The 16,959-nt window shown below is 46.3% G+C and overlaps 1 protein-coding gene across 2 annotated transcripts in view; it reads left to right on the top strand.

Annotated features, from left to right (window-relative positions):
* The window catches only part of GRK5 (G protein-coupled receptor kinase 5), a 169,611-nt gene that overhangs the window by 32,642 nt on the left and 120,010 nt on the right, over nt 1-16,959 (top strand). Inside the window, exon 2 of one of the 2 annotated variants that reach the window (XM_056350675.1) lies at nt 3,838-3,904. The exons of the other annotated variant lie outside the window; for it this stretch is intronic. The gene's annotated coding sequence lies outside the window, so the exon portion shown is untranslated. The remainder of the gene's footprint in view (nt 1-3,837; nt 3,905-16,959) is intronic. 2 annotated transcript variants of the gene reach the window in all.

Here is a 16,959-nt window from a genome sequence, read left to right as displayed (position 1 = left end):
CTTTTGTGCATTAGTACATTTTAAAAACTGAGTGTACCCCACTGTTTGTCCCCATTGCTAGGTTTCTGCCCAGGTCTGTGTAGCCAGAGTTCCCTTACACCAAGCTGCCTTGCAAGCCAGGCTCATATTCTTTCTCCAGACTGGAAACGAAATTCCCAGCTCCTTTTTGTGAGCTACTCACCTAGCTTCCATTGCTGCACTGGGTGAGGACTTGGTAGTGCTTCATGAACTCACCCAGCTCTGGCTGGGAGGGACGTTTCAGTATTATTCAACAAAAAAAAAAAAAAAAAAAGAGTGGGAGGAAGATATTCAAGTTGTGCCGAGTGAGGCCGAACTGACAGTATTAAACGCTTATTTGTGCTTTCTTCTGTGTTACCGCTGGAAAACGAGAATTGCGAGGGTGGCGGGGCGAGAAGCATTGTTTATCAGCAGCGCCTGCGTGCAAGCACGCCGTTGTGCTGGGCTGCGTGGCTGCGTGGGGCCGGGCACACGTGGTCCTGCCTGTGGTGAAGCTGCTAGGTGTGAGTGGCTTGGCCACCACCAGCCCCGCATGACAGAAAGGTCATCTGGCCCAGGGTTAGTTCTGTTGCTGCCAGACTTCAATGAAAATAAATACGCGAAACGTTGTATAACCCGAGGGGGGGAAGGAGGATGAAAATTATGGTGCCCACAGATTGAGTGGGGAGGGATATGTGTGTCGGTAATGAGTAATTTAGAACATCTGCAGACTTTTTATTATCTTTTTTTTTTTTTTCAGTATTTTCCATTCCCCTGCTTTGTGGTAGAGCCTGTTTTTAAAAGACCTGAAGGCAATGCTCTATCCAACAATAGGTGAATTAAAAGGCTTGGATGCCTTTCATTTAGGTCAGTGCTGAGATCCAGCATTCAAAACTGGAGTCCAAGTTTTGCTTCAATAATCTTAATTTGCTGAGTCTACGTACACAAGGAAACTCACCCTGCCTCCTCCCAGCACCCCTCTTCCCTGCCTCCCCCGAACTGGAGTGTGTGTATAGGGAGAGACGTGCCATTTCTTGTGCTGGCGTTCGCCAGCTGATGTGCTGTTGCCTGTTGCTCTGTGGAGGAGCCACAGTGCAGTCACTGGCCTGGATGCACCTTCTATGAGCTGGGGTGTCGGCTTTGCCTTGGAGTTGGGGCATGCAGAGACCCCCAATTTCACTCTCTGCCAGCACTTCCCCCCTCCATTCTCGCAAGCACAGTAACTGCAGTAGCACTTAGAGGGTCCTTTCCATCCATTCCATTCCTAAAAAAGAAAGCTGAAAATAATAATAATAATTAAAAAAAAAGTCAAAAATCCTCTTCTTGCAGAAACAGATCTTCGGGCCATTCTAGAGTGTAGCAGTTCCCCACTGCTTGGGGCTGGGTCAGCTGGACCTGTTTAGTATTCAGCTTTCAATATATTTTTGTTGAAGAACTGATCTATACTAGATATTTGAGCATTTCATTCTTTGTTGCCACCTTTTCAAGAGAGAAGGCATTTCTTCTTCCACATCCTCAGTTTAATCAGAAGGATGAAAATAGGTGTTTGGGGATTCCAGTGTTATTTATTTTTCCCTGTTAGGAAATGAGTCACGAGTAAGTGACAACGCTGTCTCCAATCAGAGGGAGTTGGAGCTTGTGGATGCCAAGGACTTGTCTGCTAATTACGACTTCTAACTGCACAGTCTTACAGCCATTCTCTGAACCTTACCTTGTTTCAGGGCTTGCTTTTGCCTTTTACTGCTTTTCTGCCCAGCGAGTTGAAAAGGGCATTCCCCTCTTTGTCAGTGAGGACACATCCTGTGAGGTCCTGAGCGCTTTTTCATCCCTGTAAATTGAGGGGGTGTTGCAGGCGATCAGTATTGCTCAGCACTCCATCAAGTACAGCGTAGAAGCATCTATTGGCAGAAGCACTCATAAAATTACCCATCAATATCCCTGCATTTCAGCTGCCACATACTCACTGCACTTATGGAAAGTCACGTGGATGGGCCAGGTTGGGATGGCTTTACTGGAAAGGTGGCTCAAAAGTCATTTCTCTTCCCTGGGAGACGGGCTGGGGGTATTCTACTTTGTGCCAGTGCCACTTACAGGCGGATCTTTAAGTCCTGTTAAGTTTATCATACCTCTCCAGATGTATACCGAGAGCTGCCTTAAGATGATCAATATTAAATCTGAATGTAAAAAATGAACTGTGATGTTTTATTTGTTGCTGAGGACTTTTTCTGAGCACTGTAGTCCTTTTTTGTTATGCTATCGCTGTGATAGGAAGTTGTTTGTTCAGCCTTCGGTGCTGAAAATTATTTTTAAGAGCAGAGTTAACTTTATGTCAAAAACATTTGCTTTTTGCATTTAGAAGTATAACTGACTCTAATTCTATGGGAAAGTTATGTTGGCTTTAAGGGAGAAGAAAAGCAATTAAAAATAACTATGTACAAAGCCAGATGAGATTGGCCGGATCCTGGGGAAAATGTATCTTAATCCCTTGATCTGACAGCCGCCTGGCAGTCAGAGCAGGAAAAGAAAGTCACTGGGGTTTTTTCCATCTCTGTGAGGTGGGAAATGCACATCCTACTTCAGAGATGGAAATGAACAAATAAGTGTGCCGGGCAGCTCGACAGTTGCACACACATTCTTTTCGAGAGGAACTGCCCATAGCCAGGATATTTGGGGTTTCCAGTGATACGAGTGTCGCAGGCTCTGCCCGAGTCTCCTCTGGAGCTCAGTCTGTGTTTACAGAAGTGCTGTGTTACTAAATTACGGAGGTTTTCGTTTAGTATAGCGTGTTCATCGTAGCTGTCACTCCAAGACCTAAACAAAACTGTGGAGGCCTGCCATCCTGCTGCTGTGGAAAACCATAGGAACAAACTGGTTATGACCAAATAGTTTGCAGTCTGAGGCGATAAAAAAGTAACAGGTAGTGGAGAGGGGTAGGATCTGTTCAAGCATCCATACATCTGTGCATAATGTGCACATGTGCATGCTTTGCACAGAAGAGGAACAGGTGCATTGTAAACATTGTCTTTTTCCTTTGTTAAAATTTTGTCTGATGTTCTCATTGTCCCTTGAACCGTGGCAGGGCAAGGTGGGACATTATCCTCTCCTCTTTTCAAGTCACAAAGTATTCCTTAACGTTCTTGTTTTATTCTTGTTTTAGACCAGAGTTTCTTCGTCTACCCTACCCTCTCCATCACCCCTGGCCGCCCCCCTGGCCCCTCCCCCCCCCCCCCCCCTCCCCAGCTGAATATAGGCTACAGGCATTTCCAGATCATCAAGAGCTTCTATGAAATTACCAAAGCCGCGTGTGTCTTGGGGCTACAGAGCTAATTGCCACTTTCTGAAGCTTTGCTTCCTCTTGTAAAGAACAAGGCTGTGGTCAAGCTGTAAAACAGCGGCTTGAACAAACGTGTTTGAAGCTTCTGACGTGCACAATAGTTGGGTATAGAAATACACCTAAGGAAGGAAGACATGGGTTTCCAGAAATCAGGGTAATTTATCTGGGATCCTTTCCGACATACCTCAGCTCCACAACAGCCTAACCCAGCAGCTCTTTGACAAAGCTGTAGGTTTATGTGGGGTGTTGATGTTATTTCCCAGCTACACTGATGCTTTTACTAATGCATTTGTTGGAGGTGATGGGTGAGGAGGGCTCCAAGAGAAGGAATGCTAGAGGAAGTGGTGGATAACCTCTGTGCAAAAATGCAGAGATTCACGAGATCAAATACATTATAACTGTGGCTAGTACCTGATACCTGCTTGCAGAAGAGCAGTCCTTAGGCAGAGGCATCGCAATTGCATTTTTAACTGCTTGGGTTTTGTCCCTTTTCTATGTTCTTATAGCTCCTGTGGCTCCTCATATTGCGCAGAATATATAAACTTTGAAAGAATGTGTTACAAAACTATCCAGGTAAGGGGACTAGACCATTACTTATATTCTGTAAATGTTTTGTGAAAACTTGTATTTGGTTCCCCTCTTCTCCCCCATCCCCAAGTCAGTCAGCCTGCAGAAACCTTTTCTGCATTACCGTGTCCAGTCCCTGCCACTGCCATAATGTCCAAACACTCCCTTTCTACCCTGATAGCAGTCCATCTTAAAACTGCTTAGATTTTTTGCCTTCACTGCTCTTACTGTTCCAGATCCTAAGTGCTTTTCTTCTTTTTCTAACCTGAGTTTATCCACAGCCACTTCACACCCATTTATTCCTGTGCCAGAACTGTCCTCTTAACTCAAACCATCCTCCTCTCTCCTCTTGCTTATGCCACTGATATGCCAGACTCCTGTGTTCAAATACTTCACGAACCTGTTCTGGTTTCCCTCGAATGCCGTGACCTGGCCTAATAAATGCACATCCCCTGCACTGAGTTTGCAAGGGCTCAGAAGGGCGGCTGGTCAGGCTTGCTGGGGCACCCCCTCCCCCCCAAACGCCAGAATGAAACCTCTGGCCTTGGGACCCAGACGGAGGGGGAAAGGGGAGGACGGCACCAGGGAACAGGATAGAAACTAACTGTGTGCATATAACAATTCACACCATGCTAATATTAATTCTTTTTTTGTAAATAATATTAAAAAAAAATAGATCTGAATTAATACTGATTAGGGTCTTAAGACTTCAGTTATTCTAACAATAAATGCTTGGCCTTTTGTGTAGATATATATATATATGAATACATACACATACATTTATTAGTATGGTGTGCTTCCTCTTTACTGATAGAACAAGATTTGGAGTGCAAAAAAATAATGAATTATGTGACATCACCTTTGAAATTAAGGCTTGGGCTGTAGGCTTTCAGCCTGGAGGCAGCGAAGGCCCACAGCTGAGTATCACACACATCCCACCTAAGCAATTCACGTGCCCCTCAGCCTGGCCTTGGCTGCCCTTAGGACCCTTGGGTGCGGGTACATGTCTCGCGTCTCAGGCTGGGATTACGTGTGTGATAGCTGTTCGGGGTGCACTGGAGTAAGCGGAAGAACACAAGACCCTTGAGTGGCTTCCAAGGAGGCCCTGGGACCACCCTAGGGAAGTCTCTGGGCTAAGGCAAACTCTTCTAAAGCTCCTTTTCCCCAGGTGAGGTCTAGATGATAGGTGAAAGTTTTCCTGCTTATAGCGATCAGAATAAAAACCAGTGTAGCCTGCTGGTAGGTGAGAGCTAGGCAGTCTGCCTGTGCTTTCATACCAGATGGATTAAATGTTCCCCACATAGCCAAGCCCAGCCTAAGGGCTAGGCTGTCAGAAGGGCAGGCAGCACACGGGAGGCAAGGGAGCCCTGCTGATGCTGTGGCCGTCGAAAATGCGCGTGTTATGAAATCAAGATCAGATCCACGCTTGCTCTCCGTGGCTGTTGCTGTGAGTCAGACCCTGGCTGCTCTGACTTCCCTGCCAAGCCTCCTGCAGCTGAAAAGAAAGCAGCACAGGCTGGGTGGCAAGAAGTGGTTCTGCTCCAGCAGCGCCGGGTTTCCACACTGCGGGCAGGTGGGGATCCGCTCGGTACCTTGTGAAGTGAAGACAAGTGATGGCAGAGCAAACTCGCTTTGGAACACATATGGATCAGTTACGTTTTTCTAATTCCTTCTCTAATGAATCTTGTGTCAATGGTGGAGATGATCATAGTTGTGGGTGAGGGAGGGGGAGGGGAGGTGCTGGCTCATACATTTATCTTGGGAGACTATCTGCATCCTCTTAGGTAGCAGAATAGGACATAGGGCACTTGACCATGGTGCTGGGACTCTCCAGGCAAGCAGTTCAGATAGGAACCTCAAGTAATTTCAAGGTAATTGGAGGGTTTACACTGACTTCAGCGCACAGTCATCTCACATCTTCAGAGCACACCTCCTTGCTGAGAGCAGCCTGATGCTGCTCTTCAGGACAATCTGAAGAGCCTCAGCAATGTGTTTGAGCAGACCCGTGACCCTGGATATTCCCCACCTTCCGTTTCTCCCACTCTTTCAGCTGAGCAGAAAGGTGAAGCTCCCACTGTAGCCTGTGGGACAACATCGGTACAGCTTCTTCAAATTCCCTGAGGTCTTTACTTGCCCAAGTTTTGTCCTAGATGGCCATAAAATTTCAATGTTTGATCTTGTCTTTGGTTTTATGACACTTGCTACATCATGGACTGCCAGATGTTGAGGCGTGAGGTGACCTGTTGTCACCTACCGTCTTGAATGTTAAAAGGAAATAAATATTCTTGTACGTCAGGCTTCAGAATGCCCTTTAATGTGGGAGGAGAACCTTCGGTACATTTAACGCATTTCATCTGCAAGAAGTGCTTTTAAATGATGACTGCATTAAGAATATCTCCTAAAAATAAGGTAGAGAGCGCTGGACATTTGTCAACAAATAGAACTGCAAATGAAAGAGGCAGCTTGTTTGAGGTTTATCTCTGAAAATTACTGAAGCGTTTACAGAAAGGTTTTGTTAGGTAATTTGCATATTCATGAGCTGTGGTTTCTCCAGTTGCTGTATTTAGTTGATAATACCCTTTTTAATACTGTAATTAAAATTTTTGATCTAAGTTATACTTCAGTTGTTTGCTCAGGTGCACCAAAACAATTGGTGTTTTGTTCATTTGTTGTTTTAAATACAGCTATTACATGTTAAAGCATCAGTTGTAAGAGAAATCTTCATACCAGACATATTTCTTGAAGGGACCCCCTAGGCAGCTGGGCTCCTGACACTGCCACATGAGAAGCCCACAGCTACGGAGATGTTTAGCTTCCTTTTGCTCAGACCAGTGCCTGCACTCACAACATACGGTGAAGAAAATGGAAGTACTAAAGGTTAATGGAAGAGGAAGCAGGTGCATATAAATCTATTTTAAATGAAAATTCTTTAGAGTTTTACAAAGCTGTTAGAGGAACTGTGAGTATCTTCTGGAGGATCAGAAAGTGTCCTCTGAAGATGCAGAGATTTTGCAAAATGGACGTAGAAGGGGTGAAATTAGAAGTGAAAGCTGATGCAAGAGTGCAGTTAAATGCATGGTGCTCATTGATCCTGAGGCATGGCTAGCCAAGCATGTGGCTGTCCAACGCTGCCCACGTTTTGCTTTGCATGGGTTAAGACAAATGCAGCACAACCACAGACCCTGTTGCAAGACCCCCAGCATCCTTCTGAATTGGAAAAGAGCAAAACAATTAAGTGCAGCCTGTGGCTTCTAGGGCAGGAAAGGGAAGGATGGAGGAGGAGGCAAAAGGAGGATGAGAGCGGTGAGGGACAGGGCAAGTTAGTTGCAGCAAAGCCCAGAACAACTGATATTCTTCTTTTGCCTTGAAGCAATGAAGATTTGTCTCTATGTAAGAGGGCAACATGAAAGAAGTTTCTTCAGCAATCCATTTTGCAAATGTCCCTGTCTAGCAATCCCACGCTTGGGACTGCAGGCTGTTGTGGTCTGGTTGGCACGTGGAAATCCTGTTCTAGGGGCAGTATTGAAGCAGATGAGAGTCCAATTAGAACAAATACTGAAGACTGTGAAACTTCCCATGGATGCAAATTGTGCAATTTCTTTTTAGAAAATGTTTCTCCTCTCTCACATTTTGTCATTGGTTAGTATTTCAGTGAAATATTTTGATGAGACAGAGATATTTAGCTTTCCACCAGTATCGGATGGTGTTCAATTGTATGACTTTATAATAGCATAAAAATCTAAATGATGAAGCTAAGATGATGCATTTTGACCTTATCAAATTGCAGTATTCCAGACCAGCCAAATCTGAATTGTTTTGATCATCTTTAGTGAAAATGTTGACAAATTGCATACCTTCTCATGGAACACTTGGGTTTAATGGAAGCATCATTTCCCAGTGGGAAAATGTGCCATCAAACAAAATGTCAACAGTTGCTGGGCTGGAGAACATGCTAGTGGACAACGGGAGGGGAGGAAAAAAAGACACGTGTCATTGATACGCACATACGCAGTTGATGAAATCAATTTCAATTTACTCAAGTTGTTCCAGCATCATTTTCAATTACATGTGCCAAGGAGAAAGCTACAGCATCCAGCTGTGGGAATCAACAAGACAATTACACAGCAGTCGTGAAAAGAACAGTCAGCAGAGAAATTATTTGCATTTGCTTTTCTTGACAGCTGATATTTTCCTGATAAATTGCTGCCCTTTGTTGTTCTAGTTGCTTTGAAGAATCAGCCTACTTAGGGGGTGGTAACTTTGCCCACATTCCCAGCTTTCCGTCGGCTGGCACAGGTTGGGGATGAAAACAGGAGACTGAGACAGGAGGAGGAGGAGGTAGAAGGCCAAGTAGTAGAGGTAAAGTAAGCACAGTAATTAAAGACGTGGTGTAGGCAGGGTGCTGCTCCAATTTTGGTGTCATCTAGAGCTGTGAGTGCTTAAGGTCACAGATTGTCATTCGGAATCAGGAGATTCGGGGGCAGACTGATGGTAGGAAAGAGACTTTCATGGCTGTACATGTGCTGATGACCATCAAAACTAACAGGCTTGCGAGGCTGCAGGTTGCTGGGAGAGACAGAGGGACTGTAAAGTCAGATACCTTCTTCCTATGGAGCGTGGGTTTGTGCCAGTGAGAGAGGAGGATGAGAGAGACTGTCCAGGCAATTCCCATTTAAAGTCTAAACTGCGTCTGTGGCTCTGTCATGGGATTTCTTTCCTTAGTGAGCCCCAGGAAGGAGGACATAGAGGGAAACATTGGCAGCAGGATACGCAAAAGGTGCCTGTATCAAATATGCAAAATTGTTCCCCCAGGATTTCCCTTCAGTGGGGTCATATTGTTGTTAAATGGTTTGTTAAATAGGATTTAAATGGCTTATTAAATGAGGTCCCCAGCTGAGTGGCTCTTAGTGGGCAGACTGGTCCAATTATACTGGATTTTCCTTCTTCCTGCAGTAGCCCTGCCCTGTCTAATGCCAATATTTCAGCAAAATTCACTTTTTCAGGAATGTTATTCTAGCCTAGGATCTGGGCCAGGCCTTTATTTCTGTTAATTACAGATCAGTCATTCTTTTTCTTTTCTAAATGTTCAAAAAATGTATTTTATGTGCAAGAATGGCTGATAAGTGATACACCCACAGGAACATTATATTTTTCTAACATCCGCCTCTGTGTTCTTTCTCTAATTTCCCTGTCACTGTCTCTGTAGAGGATCTGTCGCCTTCCTAGCACTGTTCCCTGCCTTTTAGATGTTTTTCTCTTCAGCCACCCTTAATTCCTACCACTGGCACATCACGGTTTATTGGTTTTTAGTGCTTTATCAGTCGGTGAGTGTGAATTTTCTCTTTATTTCAGTCATTCTGTGTAAATTGTCACTAGAGGTGGAATGGTAAAACCTCCCTCCCCTTTCTACTGCATGAATGGGCTCGCGAAGGGTAGCGGTGGTCCTGGTGAGATCAGAGCAGGGCAGGAGTAACATGCCAGGAGCACCACAAGCACCATCTAGCCTGTTTCAATAGGTAATCCTATTCTTAAAGCCTATTCAGGGTGTTTTCTATATAGCATCTTTATCACGTCCCCTGTTTATTTCAAAATAACACCTTCAGTCATTGAACAAGACTTTTGTGAGTGCTGGAGTTAGCACCTGGGTTTTCTAAATTACAGTGAGATGGTAGCAGGAAGCTGTCTGCATTAGAACGATGGTGTGCCAGTCTGAACTGGCTTCGTACTGGTGAAGATGTCCGTCAGCACTGGCGCCCCTGACTCATCCTGTCCTCTTAAGAAAAATCTTTTGAGGCTTTGGGCAACGTCTTCAAAGTCCCTCTGCAGGCAGAGAGCCTGCACCTCCTCCTCGTCACTGAGATTTAAACTTCAAAGCGCCAAAGTCACCACACACAATGCCTGTACTACACCAGTCACGGCATCTGAAGTGCCCTTTCCCTGCGGCTGTGTATTCGTTACAGTGCGTGGGCTCTCCTAAAGCGTGTGCCTTTGGTTCAGGAGCGCAATGCTGGGTTCTTAGCAGGTGTTGATGGCAGCGCCGTAGGAAAAACGTTTCCTTTGGCTGGGACCTGTTCCTGCTGCCGTACAGCTAAATGGGGGACCAGCAGCCAATGATCTCCTTCAAGTGCTGAATCTGTCAGCAGAGGCTGAGCTGGGTCAGCACAGCGCAGCACAGATGTTCCTTTGGCTTGCTGAATCGGCAGAAGTGGGGTTCCTTCCCCAAGGCACCTGTTGAGCAGCCTAATGGCCTGTCTGCTTCAGCCTCATGTCTGGTATCCTTCATATACCAACAGCACGTCCCTTCAGAATAACCCCTGTAACCCCCATGGGGTAACCTCACTGTCCTGCCTGGGCAGTTTTAGCAGCTTGAGCTGGTCCTTTGCTCCACGTGCTCTACTTCTTCATAATCAGCCTGAAATCTCCCCAGGGAAGGTCGACCTGCACTCATCCTGCCTGCCATTCGAGCCCTGAGACTTTACTGGGTTTTTGAGTCCCCTGTTTGAAAACAAGCCATCTACTGCCAGATCTGTCCCAGCCTGGGAGGTCTGAAGATGCCTCCCTCCGTGGATGATGTACGTTTGCTGCATTTGTGTGGAGGAAGGGCCAGAGCCATGCCGTGCTGTGCCATGCCATGGACGAGGAGCTGTCTGAGACAAGCAGTCACGTCCAACTTGGCACGCCTGGCTGTGGGCAGGCACGGGGCCAGCTCCTGACCAGGCACCTTGCTGTTTTCACCAGCGGGTCTCAGCACAGGCTGCCAAAAAACCACTGAGGAGCACGAAATCTGTTTTCTGGGGAAAGAGCTCACACCTGGGGCTAGAAGCACAGCTCTCCTTCCTTCCCAGCCTTCTGTGGCTCGTCACGTCTGTTTGAACTTGCTGCCATCCAGCACGGCTGTGCCAGTCGTTGCTTCTCCCTCCTGGTTATCTGGGCAGCTGGGGGAAGTGTCAGAAATTCTTCGCCGGGCCCTTTGAGCTTGCCGTGGAAGTCTCCCAGTGAGCTGCTCTGGCCTGGCTGAGTGTGCTGTGAAGAGATCAACGGAGTGTGGAAAACTCCTGAGAGCTTCTGGCAGGAGATGGGACACCGCTGCTCAACACAAAGTGTGAACAGAGCCCCAGAGAGCTTTCAGCTGCTCTTGTCTGTGTGTGGTACCCACGTCTCAGCTGCAGACAGGCGGGGGATGAATCCACCCTGACCATCACTCAGCCGAGGTGAGAGCGGCACCAAAGATGACTGTGATGCATAGTGTCATCTCCACATTCGGTAACAAATAAGGCCACACAAGTCCTTGACATAGCCCTCCTTGGGTTTGTGTCGTGGCACTAAGGAGAGTCTCAGCCAGGGACAGATTACAGTGGCCTGGAAGCTTCCTCATTTCGCTGACCGGTATCCTGCCTACAGGATAGGAAGAGCTCTTTACGTATCACAAGATGCTAATAAACGATGAACAGGAAATTAACAGGAGTGCAATTACGTTGCCCTGCAGGGTTTCACATAAACATGCCATGAGAAGCGTACTTGTGTGACTAGGGGAAGGTGTCACAGCTGAGGGGTTTTAAACGTACACCTCTGTGCTGATCCTTTGGGCATTGCCCCCTGAAGCAAGCCCAAAGGATGTGGAAGGGGCACTGCCATCTAGAAAGCAAGCCCTTGGACTGGGAGCAACTGATCCACTGTCTTTTGTGTTGAGCTGTGCTTTCCAGCAAAGTCACTGCCTCAACTATATTATCTCCCTTTGCCTTTTTGACCATCACGCTCACAGACGTTGCTGCAGTAGGGTGCTTTGGAGGCCATCCCAAAGGCTGTCCTGCCTTCTTGCTAGCATTTGAAGGGTCATGCTTCTCGGGGTATCCTGGTTGAGGTGGATTAAGAGGATGCTTGGAAGTACCCAATACATGCATACTTGTTTCTATAGACAGGTTACATCTCGAAGTACTCTAACTCCCGCTTTCTGAGGCCGTTATTTCATGGCTGCACAACACTACAGTTCACTCTGATTTACAGCAACAGAAGACAATGAGTCTGAATTTAAACATCTGGCTTTTGAAGGCCTGAGAAACTGATGTGGTTCACAGAACGGATGGATATTCATGATCAAGACCTGCTAGCCCTAGCCAGGATGGGGTGGCCAGCTCTGCCCTTTGAAACGTCACCTTGTAGCAGCTGTTCCAACTGGCCTTCACTCTGCAGCGGGCACATCTCACGGCACTGACCGGTGCGTCAGGAGAGAAGCTGGGCAGCCCTCGCAGGAGCATCCTACGCTGCCAGGAGCTGCAGCATTTGCAGCAGTGTGCCCGAGCACCACTCTGCCGAGGTGTGCCCGGAGCGTAGCTCTAATGGCAGAGGTGCCAGAAGAACAAACACCAAAGAGATGCTGCTGTGCTGCTGTGAAGGCTCTGTGCCCTTCTCAGATCTCCCCGCATGAAGTAGATCTTTCCACTATGAGGCAGGCCAGCTTTTAGGCAGCTTCTTCCCGTGCAGCAGTACACACACTGCCCCGCTTCAGGGGTTGAGCTGGCCCTGGATTTTTGAATGTTAAAAACATTCATCTTTTATTTCTGTCGCCATTCAATATTATGGGAAGAGATGTTATCACAGCTAATCTGTGCGGTGTCTGTGGAATTTCTTGGCCTGTGAAGGTTTATATTGCATTCATGTATTCCATGAATTGGGCACAGGTTTTGCTTCCGACAGCAGTAGTTTTTTTCAAGGGCATCCCAATAAGATGAAAGTGTGGTTGCTGACAGAAACCACAGTGTCAGGCTACGGTCTTGAGGATGTTTTGGATGGCTCTGTATTTTAATTCTTGATTTCCCCTGGCATCTAGACAACCAGCAATTTATGTGAAATCCTAGGGGGAGGGAGAAAAAAGGAGAACTGGAGGAAATGCCTTAATTTAATTGATCGGAATATTGTGGAAATTCGTATGTGCCCTTTCTTCAAAAAAGAGGTAACTAGAGAACAGAAAAAATACTGTGTAAAATCGTACTGATGAGGCATTAGCATCACATTTTTCCTTGTGTTTTGGCCTTCTAAACATATTCCAATATGCTGGAAAGAACAGAGCAATACTTAATGGTTGAAAAAAATTAATACATAAGAGCAGTCAACCCGGGGAACTCACAGCTGCAGCATTTTGGCAGGGAGTCATTTTTATGTAGGAAGATTTTGACAAACCTTGGTACTATCACGATTTATAAATTTGCGGTTCTGTGTAGGAAGAGTAAGAAAATGAAAAAGAGAGCTTGTACTTCAGGATATGATCTGTCATTTGCTTCTCCCTCAGCTTCATATTAAACACTTCAGTAGGCATTTTCAGATGTTGTTTTCTGAAGTTTCGAGCAGAAACAATGAATGAATGTTGTGATCGAAGCCGAGAAACCTTAACCGATAACTTGCAGCTGGTTATATGAATCATCTGAAAACCACATCAGCAATGTTTTATGTATATCAAAGCTGATCATTTACTATATTGTTCTAACATACCTGCCCCCAGCTTGTCTAGGCTGGAGGAAAACAGGAAAGGAGGCGGCTTTCAGCTGTAAATGCGTATCTGGTTCCTTCCTTTGCAATGCCAAAGCATTTATGAATGAGCTTTGACCCTGAAGCAGGCTGAGCGGGTAAGGACCTTAGAAGTTTCTGTCCATTCATGTTTCATTCACAATGTTTACCTTTTGTCTAAGCAAAGGCAGATATTATTTTTTTTTTGCTTTGTGGAATATGATGCATCCATGAGCCCATAAACCAGCCCTGCTCCCCTGTCCTCAGCCTTTGAGAGCACACGTGAGGTTAGCTGTGCTGGCATGTAACACCAGAAAGTCTGAGGGGTCAGACTGAAGATTCACCTTTTGTCTATGCCTCCTCACTCAGGCTCTGAGTGTACAGTTAGTAATATTTCTTAAATTCTGTGATGTGATATGCCATCTACACAGATGGGCATCACTTTCTTCAGGGTTCCTGCCTAGGACTCGTGTGCAGAAGTTTCTGGTACAGGTTCCACAAGGTATAGCAGTCCAGCCAGGAAAATCACTGGCATACTGACAGCATTCCCTTCCCTCCAGGTTTTGCTGCAGAAAACTCGCCTTTAGCTATTATACATGCATCTTTTCACACCTAGGTTGTCTCTTGTTTGTGACTGAAACTTGCTAGCGGTGTGCATAAAACCTGACCAATACACTGCAAAACCACAAAAAAAGTAAGTGTGAAACAGTATTGTGCATGAGAGTACGGGAAATCTTAACACTCAAACTTAACGTTAGGTAATCCTGGTTAAATGTACACCATAGTGTAATCGTGCCGTTGGTCTGTTGTTGCTGTAGTTAAGTTTGTAATAAGCAGCTTTTCTCGAAAGCCTGTTTGTGCAGAGTGCTGTATTCTCTGGGTGCGTTTCTGAGGGTGCTGGGGTACATCTAAGCTGGGCAGCTCAAAGTTGCCTCCCAGTTCTTGGGTCTCAGAAGAACCAGGAGCAGACAAAGTGAGGCTGAGAAACGCGGTTGCAGGGAGAGGCGTGCTGGCAGGCGAGGCTGTTGTCCCTTTGCTGACTCTGGGCACATCTGTGTGCGGAGCAGAGCAGGATGCAACGATCCCTGACCCCGCACAGACCAGGTTTGCTGCAGACATGTATACAGCAGTGCCACGTCAGGGTGGTGGTGTGCTCAGGCTAATTAGCGGGGGGCTCTTAGCTAGGGCAGCTCTGCTCCTGGGGAGCCTTCGCAGTGTGCCTGCTCTGCCCCGTGCTGCTCTACGTGCTTGGGTTACTGGCTCACAAAGAGCTCATCTGCAGCACTACGCTAAGCCCCACAGACATCCCCATTTTTTCCTCTCAGTAAAGCCATGAATAAGACTGGGTATAACCCCCCCCTAATGTAACCCACAGGTCCGTATTGCTTAAAGTCTGCACCACAAGCAGGATGTAGGTTTTCTAACAGCTCCTCAGAGCTTGCAGGTGTGACCTCCCATACAGAGAGCTGTCAGCGACTCCCCTCCGACACAACCCTTTTTGCATCTGACCTGCTTTTTTCAGAGAATGGTGGTTTTTGTCTTGCCCAAACAATTGAGATGGGTTAACAGCAGAAAGCCCTGCATGAGGCAGCTTTCTGATAGCCAGGACTCAGCAGCTGAATTTGTGTAATAATCCCACCGGCTTTAATCAAGAGAGGAGACTGCAAGAGGCTTGTAAATTCCTACAGCAAAATTCTCCATTCTCATTCACAGAGCAGATCTTGCCTCCAGTATGCTTATCTCCCTCCCTCCGTGTGCAGAGCCCTTGACGTCAATGGAAGATACGTTCTTTCGGGGAGAGCAGAAGACTGAGGTCACACTCCGCCCTTGCAAACAGAATTATGTCCCTGGTGAGAAGGCTCTACGCTTTTGCACAAAAGCAGAAAGACTTGAAACAATGGCATGCATAGAAAAATAAGAAGGTAGACTGCTTGCAGGAGAGATATCTATTTGGGGCTGTATCAGCAGGCTGTAGAAGGATGCGACTCTCGGTTGCATTTAAAAATGTGCTGTTTGGCAGCCATGAATAGCGTGGAGGCTTTTCATTCATTCCCCTTTACAGATCTGGAAAGGGACATCTGTCAGCACTGAACCCGCACAGCAGTCAATGGCTGCAGCATGCTGTGCTCATAACCCAGGACATTTAAATCAGAAACCTCGAGGTCAAACTCCCCAGCTCAGCCATCGGTGGCCTCACTGATATTTATAGATTGCATTACAGTTTTTTCTGAGTAAAAGGTACTCGGCATGGTTAAATTATCAGAGGTTAAGTGTGACCAATTGTATTTAGCTTAATGATGGATGTTGCTATTTTGTTATTCCCACCCCCCCCACCCCCCCGCCCCTTGTATTTGAGAGACCAAGTATATAGGTTTAAGAATCTCTGAAGAAAATATTAGATTTGTTGTTATTAGCAAATTGCATTTATAAAGCTGCTTTTGTTGAGGAAGTGCTTTGCAGAAATTAACATTTTACCTAGCATAAACTTTAGAACAGCATCCAGCTCATGTAAATGAAATGCTGCCATTTCCCTCAAAGAACTGTTTATTTCTTCTTCTCAATAAAGGAAGTGAGTTCCTAACGCTGCGGGAAACTTATCGCTCTGCAAATGAGATTTGTAGTTGTCCAGAAATATAGCCTAGTTTGCTGAGGCCAAAAGCCAAATGAGGTGACTGAAGCCAGAAAAGGTGTCCCTGGGTGCTCCCCGCAGTGCTGCAAGGGAGGACATCTCCTGCAGGATGCTTTCCTCCCGAGGCTGGAAGTCCATTGGCGTGTGGCTCACGCCATGCAGCCTAGGGCGCAAACGGGCCGTCCATGTTGCTTTCATCCTGTCTCGTGTTGCTGCCGAGGCTGTTATTCACCGTTTACCTTCTCAAAATATTGAGCCAATTAGAAAAGCAAACCTCTCTTTTGGTCAATGCCCAAGGGTGAAGCTGTAACGATGTGTGTTCTCCGCAAACCCTAATCACGGGTGTCGCAGCTGCGCTTGGGATTGCTGGGCTAAGCAAACCCAGATTCCTTTCTGATATATTTTACACCTCAGCCAAGCCACACTGAGTGGCTGCTTTTGTCCAGCTTCACAAACCAGACAGCTGAGGCTAGTCAGCACGGGGATGGGAAAAGCAGGAACAGGGAAGGAAGGGATGGTGCCTGGAGAACGTCATCCCGAGCAGATAGCAAGTGACGGTCCCGGCTGCTGGATCAGACTCTGCTGCTTAAAAGCTGTGAACTGCTCGTGCCTTTATTGAAATGGTGGCTGTAATTCTGAGTCTGAGATACAGACAGATGTTTCTGGGGTTTTTCCTTGTTAATTGTCAGACAGGTGAGTCATGGGAGTTGTTAAAAATCATTGAGACGGGACTACTCCTGAGTGCCATCAGTTAGATTAAATATTAATCTGAGGTCCTTGTGTTGAAATCCTACATTTTTATTGTTTGTGTTTTCTTTTCCATGGTTTAAGTGATGTAATCTGAAAGTTTACATGCATGAGGGTATATATGTTGGGTGAGAGATTTGAAGCATATGAAGGTTTCAGTATCTAAAGTCTGAGAAGCCACTAT

The sequence above is a fragment of the Falco biarmicus genome, chromosome 9 (genome assembly GCF_023638135.1).
Source record: "Falco biarmicus isolate bFalBia1 chromosome 9, bFalBia1.pri, whole genome shotgun sequence".
Taxonomy (NCBI): domain Eukaryota; kingdom Metazoa; phylum Chordata; class Aves; order Falconiformes; family Falconidae; genus Falco; species Falco biarmicus.
This window is presented reverse-complemented; position numbering and strand designations above follow the sequence as displayed.